We start from the raw sequence: 8580 nt of genomic DNA, 5'->3' as shown, positions 1-8580 counted from the left end.
AATGTTCACATATAAGATATATATATATATATATATATATATATATATATATATATATATATATATATATATAACACATATAATGTACATAATGTACTTTATATATACATATACATGCATATAATGAACATATATATGTTCACATATAGTACATGAATACATTATGTACTTAATGTACAAATATATATATGTATAAGTATGGAAAAGTAAAGGAATGTCATGTTTTTTCCTTTGCAATCCCTCCATTTTTTTGATGGATTACCTAGTCAATATTTTCCTTTCTCTCTCTCTCTCTCTCTCTCTCTCTCTCTTTTCCTTTCCTTCGCACCCAAACATATTTTTTCAGTTTTCTTTCCTCTTTCTTTTCTTTAATTAGTCATTCCCAACACAATTATGCTTTCTATTTTATTCCTTTCTCTCCCCTTCCCTTCATCTTCATCTAAACGGAGACAGATCTTAAAATCCAGAATTTAAATCTGATGATCTAAGTCAACCATGGATCTAAGATCCTAAACAAACAAATACAGCCTAAGTGATGCAGCTAGGTAAGCATTACTAATACTGACGATAAAATTATGCACTCTAGTGAAGGACATGGTTTCCGCCGTTTATCAATTTTGGTGTAGAGATTGTTGAAAAAGCAATCGCTTTGATATATTATCAATATCATTCGCATGCCTTACAAGATGGTTTCGAGCAAACCCTTTAATCCGTTGTTATGCTCCAATTTCACCACTAAAATAATGCTTTACTTCATTCTTTGAGCTTTAGTAATGAATTAAATTTCACAAGAGAATTTTATAAAACAATTAAATGTGCCCCCCCCCCCCCCCTTCCCTCTCTCTCTTTCTCTAGTTGGATCTCATTGAACTAAGTTGGCCACAATCTCTTACATAAAGCAGTAAGGTTCAACCTGAATCAATATTAAGCATCTCTAGAGACTCAAAAATTTCAAACAAAGATTTAAGAATTTCAGGTCACCTAGCTAAAATTAAGGATGGACATCGGGCCTTGGGTCACGTATTCATTCCCAGGACAGACCAAATTAAATAAAAGGGTGGGTCCTGAAGGGGTAAGGCCAAGTCCAACTAGGCCTTGAATTCTGCCTGCTTTTAAATATCTTTCTCTTTCTCTCTCTCTCTCATCTCTCATTTCTCTTAAAATATCTTGCACTTTTGCTATTTTTTTCTATCTATTACTTTCTTCTCTTGAAATTTCTTGCTCTTTTACTAATTTTTCTCTTTCTATTTGTTTCTCTCTTAGAAACTTTTTCTCCTTCTCTAATTTTTCTCTTAAAATCTTTGGGTATCTACTAATTATTCTCGCTCTTAAAATCTTTATTTCTCTTTTTATGTTTTTCTCTTAAAATATCTTACTCTTTTACTAATTTGTCTCTCTCTATTTCTTTCTCTCTCTTAAAATCTTGGTTTATCTCTTATATTTTTCTCTTAAAATCTCTTGCTCTTTTACTAATTTTTCACTCTTTATTTCTTCAAATCTATGTTCCTCTATCTCATTTTTCTCTTCAAATCTCTTGCTTTTTTACTAATTGTTTTCTCTCTACTTCTTTCTTTCCCATAAATTGCTGACCATATCACAAATTGCAATGAGATGCCATTAGTGCTGACCATCAATCAATTTGGATGGATTTTGGTATGGTCAGCACTCATGACATTGGTTTGTACAGTACTAATGATCACTCATGATCTGGCCATCAAGTGTAGTCTACTAAAAGAGACTACAGGTCGACCCAATCATGAGTTGGAAGGATGAGACCTTTTCTCAAAAAACTCCTGATCCTGTGTCCAGAAAGAAAGTTGATCTCTTCCATTCCGACTGAATGGCTAGTGAAAACAACTCTATTAAGAAAAGAAGGTGGGTTCCGTCCAGGAATGGCTAGTGTGAAACATTTTTGCTCCCGCGAATTTTTTCTTAAAATTTCTTGTCCTTTTACTAATTTTTCTCTATCATTTACTAATTTTTCCCTATCTTCAAATTTTTATTTCTCTCTTTAAATTTTTTCTTAAAATATCTTGTTCTTTTGCTAATTTTTTTCTTTTATTTTTTCTTTATTGAAATCTTTATTTCTCCCCCGAATTTTTTCTTCAAATCTCTTTATTTCTTGCCCTCTCTTAAAGTCTTTCTTTCTTTAATTTTTTCTTCAAATCTCTTACTCTTTTACAAACTTTTCTCTTTATTTTATCCTCTCGCTTAAAATCTTTATCTCTTTATCTAATTTTTGTGATTAAATCTCTTGCTCTTTACTAATTTTTCTCCTTCCATTTCCTTCTCTCTCTTAAAATCTTTATCTCTAATTTTTCTCTTAAAATCACTTGATCCTTTATAATTTGTCTATCTTTATTTCTTTCTCTGTCTTAAAAACTTTATTTCTAACTTTATTTTTTTTCTTAAGATATAGCTCTTTACTAATTTCCTCTCTTTATTTTTTTCTCTTTTGAATTCTCTGTTTTTCCCTTTAATTTTTGTCTTAAAATCTCTTTTTCACTTTTTATTTATCCCTTTCTCTTAAAATCTTTGCTTTTCTTTTTAATTTTCTATAAAATCCCTTGCTCTTTTATTAATTTTTTGCTCTTTATTTTTTCTCTCTCTTAAAATTTTTCTTTATCTCTTAAATTTTCTATAAAAATCTCTTGCTCTTTTATTAATTTTTTTCTCTTTATTTGTTTTCTCTCTTAAAATTTTTCTTTATCTCTTTAATTTTTCTCTTAAAACTTGTTTCCTCTTACAAGTTTTTCTTTCTATTTATTTACTTTCACTTAAAACCTTTATTTCCCCCTTTTAATTTTTCTTTTAATCTTACTAATTATTTTCTCCGTATCTCTCTCTCTCTATTTCTCATTAGTTCCCTGTTTTTTCTTCCTCTCTCTCTCTCTCTCTCCATTTCTTCATAACCCTTTTGCTAATCTCTTTTTTTATGCTTTAAATTTTTTTCTTTGCTTCAAATGTCCTTTTCTTTCTACCTTTCTTCCTAAGTCTTAGACTTAAGCTTTTCATCGACTTCAACGAAGCCAAAATCAATAATACATCTAATATTGAAGTCATGCTTGGTAGCTTACAACCCAATATTAAAGCCCCTAATGTTTTCATTGAAATTTATCAAGGGTATTGTTACCATCTTTCCTATTACATATTCAACAATTTCTTCCCTCATTGACTGATGGTGGGGTTTTCTTGGTTAGTTTGACATTTATTATTTGTGCAACAAAGATGCTCTTATTATTAACGAGTCACGATACTTTTTAATTTCCAACCTGCCCTAAAATTTGTGTGTTGGGTTCCATTGTTTGCATGTTTAATTTCCATGCTAGTGATGTATACTTGGTAAAGATCCACACACCTCAGTCTGCATCATGCAGCCCCGACAGAGCATCAAGAGGAGAGAAAGTTGTGCGCACTGTATGCGGTAAAGGAGGAGATGATATTTTGGTAATTTATAAAAGGAAATGTCATTTATAGTCTTTTTATTTTTTTCATTATTATTTTTGTTTTTTTACCTAAAAGCTTTTTTAGTGTGAACTAAAGGTATTTTAGTTATTAACTATACTAAGAAAATTAATGCAATACAACCAGGTTCGCAAGAGGAGGCTACGTCAACTGGGTAAAGAATGCTCAAAAACTCGAGAGTTATGTGACGTCAAACACTCATTTGCAATACCCTAAAAAGCCACGACAAAATAGGGTTGCTGAAAGAATGAACAGAACCCTTTGTGAAAGAGCAAGAAGCATGAGACTGCATTCAGGCTTACCAAAGATGTTTTGGGCGGATGCAATCAGTACAGCTGCATACTTGATAAATCGTGGGCCTTCTGTTCCTTTGGACTATGGAATACCTGAAGAAGCCTGGACCGGCAAGGAGGTAAATCTTGCACACTTAAGAGTCTTTGGTTGTGTTTCTTACATACATATAGACTCGGATAAAAGGGATAAATTAGATCCTAAGTCTAGAAAATGTTATTTCATTGGTTATGGAAATGATGAGTTTGGGTATCGCTTTTGGGATGATAAAGCGAAGAAGATTGTTAGACATAATGATGTAGTGTTTAATGAGATGGCTCTGTACAAAGACAATGATAGTCTTATGTCTGAGAAGAATGAACATCATGACACAAGTGAAGACATTGTAGAACTTCAAGATGTCTCTGAAGATGATGTTGCAATTAAGAGTCAAGGTGGAAACAGTCAGATGGAACAAGAAGCAAGCACATCCCAACCTCCATTAAGGAGATCAAGTAGAAGGCCAAAACCAAATCGAAGGTATTCTCTTTACTTACATTACTTGTTGTTAACTAATGCTGGAGAACCCGAGTGTTTTGATGAAGCAATGCAGGTTACAGATTCTGTTAAGTGGGAGTTAGCTATGAAAGAGGAGATAGACTCTCTACATGCTAACAGAACGTGGACATTAACTGAGCTTCCTTGTGGGAAGAAGACATTGCAAAACAAATGGGTATACAGGATTAAAGAAGAAACAGATGGAAGGAAAATGTATAAAGCAAGGTTAGTAGTGAAAGGTTTTCAACAGAAAGAAGGTATAGATTATACAGAAATTTTCTCTCCTGTTGTAAAACTAACTACTATAAGATTGGTATTGAGTTTAGTTGCAGCTGAAAATTTATATTTAGAGCAACTAGATGTAAAGACTGCATTCCTTCATGGGGATTTGGAGGAAGACATTTATATGGTGCAACCTGAAGGCTTTCAAGTATTAGGAAAAGAAAGTCTTGTATGCAAGTTAGAGAATAGTTTCTATGGTTTAAAGCAGGCACCGAGACAGTGGTATAAAAAGTTTGATAACTTCATGGGGAGAAATGCTTTTAAGAAGTATGATATAGATCACTGTTGCTATTTTAAGAATCTTGATAGTTGTTATATCATTTTACTATTATATGTGGATGATATGCTTATTGCATGCTCAAATTTGCAAGAGATTAATTCTCTGAAAGAACAACTATCAAAAGAGTTTGAAATGAAAGATCTAGGCGCTGCGAAACAGATCCTTGGGATGAGAATTAGTAGGGATAGTAAGACAGGTACGTTAAATTTGTCTCAACAAAATTATATTGAGAAGATCTTGTGCAGGTTTAAGATGCAAGATGCTAAACCTGTTAGTAAGCCTCTTGCTAGTCATTTCAAACTGTCCAAGGATTTGTCACCCAAGACAGATGAAGAACATGAAGAAATGTCAAAGATTCCATATGCTTCAGCAGTGGGTAGCTTGATGTATGCTATGGTATGCACTACACCAGACATAGCACAAGCAGTGGGAGCAGTGAGCAGATACATGGCTGAGTCTAGAAAGAAACATTGGGAGGCTGTGAAGTGGATATTACGTTATTTGAAAGGAACTTCAGGTATGAGCCTTTGTTTTAAGAAAAATGAATTACTTTTGCATGGCTTTGTGGATGCAGATTTGAGTGGTGATCTTGACAGTAGAAGAAGTACTACCGGGTACATTTATACCCTAGGAGGAACCTGTGTCAGTTGGGTTTCACAGCTTCAAAAGGTTGTTGCACTGTCTACCACAGAAGCTGAATATATTGCAGTTACAGAGGCCAACAAAGAGATGTTTTGGTTAAAGACTATTCTAAAAGAATTGCATGTAAAAGAAGATAAGAGTATTCTTTCTTGTGATAGTCAAAGTGCAATTCATTTAGCCAAGAATCCAGTGTTTCATGCTAGAACAAAGCATATTGAATTGAAGTATCATTTCATTAGAGATTTGTTGGAAGGGAAGATACTATCTCTTGAAAAGATTCGTGGAACAGAGAATCCTGCAGACATGTTGACAAAGCCAGTGACTGCTGAGAAGTTGAGGTTATGTTTAACCTCAGTTTGTCTCCAAGGTTGATTGATGAGGAGACGTTGCACAGGTTGAGCATGTGATGTACAAGCACTTGGATGGATCAAATTCCAAGTGGGAGATTGTTGGTGTATGGAAGTTGATCCATACTGGACACTCATTTGCAATACCGCGGATAAGGGCATATATGTCATTTTTTACAAATGCGGGTTTGCCTTAATCCTTATGTTTTGAGGATGGCCGCTGCTTGAGAGTGTCTGTTCTGTGTGTTCCTAGAGAGAGAGAATACAAGAGATCTGTGCGACCGTGGACGTAGGAGATTATTGCTCTGAACCACGTGAATCGTTGTCTTCTTCCTTGTTGCTTTTAACCCCCTCTTGAGAGTACGAGAGGAGAGTTTATTCTGTGTTGTTCCTAACAGCTCTTATTATTAACGAGTCACGATCCTTTTTAATTTCCAACCTGCCCTAAAATTTGTGTGTTGGGTTCCATTGTTTGCATGTTTAATTTCCATGCTAGTGATGTATACTTGGTAAAGATCCACACACCTCAGTCTGCATCATGCAGCCCCGACAGAGCATCAAGAGGAGAGAAAGTTGCGCGCACTGTATGCGGTAAAGGAGGAATCAAATAAACTGCTTCAACCGTCAAGGCGCTCCTGATTTGAGTCGTTCTATTATAAAAGATGGAGACATATCCACTCAAGGATTAATTTGGAAAAGCATGTAAGTTGGGGAAATGTAAATCTGATTCCCGGCACATGAAAAGCAATTTATTTGATTTAACAGGAAGTGCAGATCTTACGATTTCCATGTATCCGACTGTAAGTTGCATAAATAAAAAGTTTTTTGTAGTTTTTGAATGACAGGAAAGTTTATAATAACAGCAATCGAGGGTTCAGAATATGGTTTGTGTATGCCCTCAGTTCTGACCTGGTACTGAATATGCTGTAACATCACCAAGTTCCAATGGCTCCTTTACTAAGCATAGATTTATTCAGTTAGTCGTCATCAAAAAATAAGCATTATAATGATAAAGTTCAAGAACAAATAATTGGAGATTTGAAGCACATAGACTATTCTAACATGATAAAAAATCAGCTTTCACAAGATATCTAGTCAGAAAGAGAAATGAAATAAGTACAACAAGTAGGGCGACTAGGGAAACTCTTATGTCCATCTATCTTGCCCATAACAAATTACACCGCCTGTGAGAGGATCATACACCTCCACAATTCTATGTCAACAATTGGTTGGATAAACAGAAAATTGTCAAGAAAATAAACGGAGAAATCTGAAAAAAAATTAGTGTAGAACACTCAGTGAACTTCTTAGTTAAAAACTTAATAGTATTATAATTGAGAAGAGGTAAATTAAGACTCTTACAATTGTACACACTCCAACGAAAGAAAGTAGTTGCCAGAGAATCATTTGGATCATCTATTCTGAAAAGGTCAAACAATAGAGATATAGTTTTAAATATAAAAATCAAACTATTTTATAAATGCAGTTTTAATGCAGTTTTAAATATTTCGGTTCCAACATAAATGCAGTTTTAACTCCCATACGTTAGATATTAGACCACTTTTAAGTTAGATTCGGTCAACCACGGCCCCTTGCTGTTTCGATAATGACATAGTCACATTTATTGTCTTCTTTTTGCTTCTTCTTCTCTTTCTTGAGCTTACAAGTGGGGGCAAGTGGGGGCAAATAAAGAAAGACATTGGCTTGACTTTGTTTTAAGTTTTTTGTTTTCCCTTTTTTTTAATTCTTATATTTCCTGAATCCTACCATTGCTTTTTCTCTTGATTTGTCCAAACGAGCCATTGAGGTTAAATTTACAAATTGAAAATAGTTATTTTTTTACTAGAAGATGCTCACCCTACTTTTTTTTTACTAAAAAAAATTTAAGACCATGTCTCGCCTCCTTTTGTTTTATTCCAATTTCAACGATCGGCTTTGGTACATAAACATTTCGGTTCCAACATAAATGCAGTTTCAATTCCCATACTTTAGATATTATGCCACATTAAGTTAGATTCGGTCACCCGTGGCCCCTTGCGTCGGTCTAACACGTCTGTATCCGGACATAGTCACATTTATTGTCTCCTTTTTTTTCTCTTCTTCTCTTTCTTGAGCTTACAAGTCGACTTACTTTGTTGTAAATTGAAAAAGTCCCTTCCTTTTAGGTTTTTTGTTTTCCCTTTTTTTAAATTCATACCATTCCTGAATCCTCACATTGCTTTTTCTCTTGATTTGTCCAAACGAGCCATTGAGGTTAAATTTACAAATTGAAAATAGTTATTTTGGACTCGACTCAGTAAATCTCTTCTTGAACCCAAGTCGAGCTAACTCATCTCATAAACTAATTGAGTTCAAGTTTTTATTTTAAATGAATCAAGTTCGAATTCACTTAAATTGATATGATGAAAGTTGACTCGCCAGTGTATCGAAGAAAAAAGAAATGACAGCCATTCATATTTAATTGCTCTTCATTAATTACATAGACAAACACACACACACTCTCTCAGCATCTTGGCATCAGTTTGGCTAACCAGTGTCCTCTCTGTTTTATCGCGACTGAGTCTCGGGTCCACTTTTTTACTTGTTGTCATTTCTTCTTTAGTGTCTTTGCTTCTACTTAGCCTTGATAGTATATACATTATTAAAAAGAGACGCAAGCCTGTTGTAGGATTAAAAGCAAAAGGTTAACCCTAGAATTGAAATGTCTTTTCCATTTTCCTTTTCCAATATGGAAGG

This window comes from Nymphaea colorata, chromosome 1, assembly GCF_008831285.2.
Source record: "Nymphaea colorata isolate Beijing-Zhang1983 chromosome 1, ASM883128v2, whole genome shotgun sequence".
Lineage (NCBI taxonomy): Eukaryota > Viridiplantae > Streptophyta > Magnoliopsida > Nymphaeales > Nymphaeaceae > Nymphaea > Nymphaea colorata.
Note: the sequence above shows the minus strand (reverse complement) of the source record.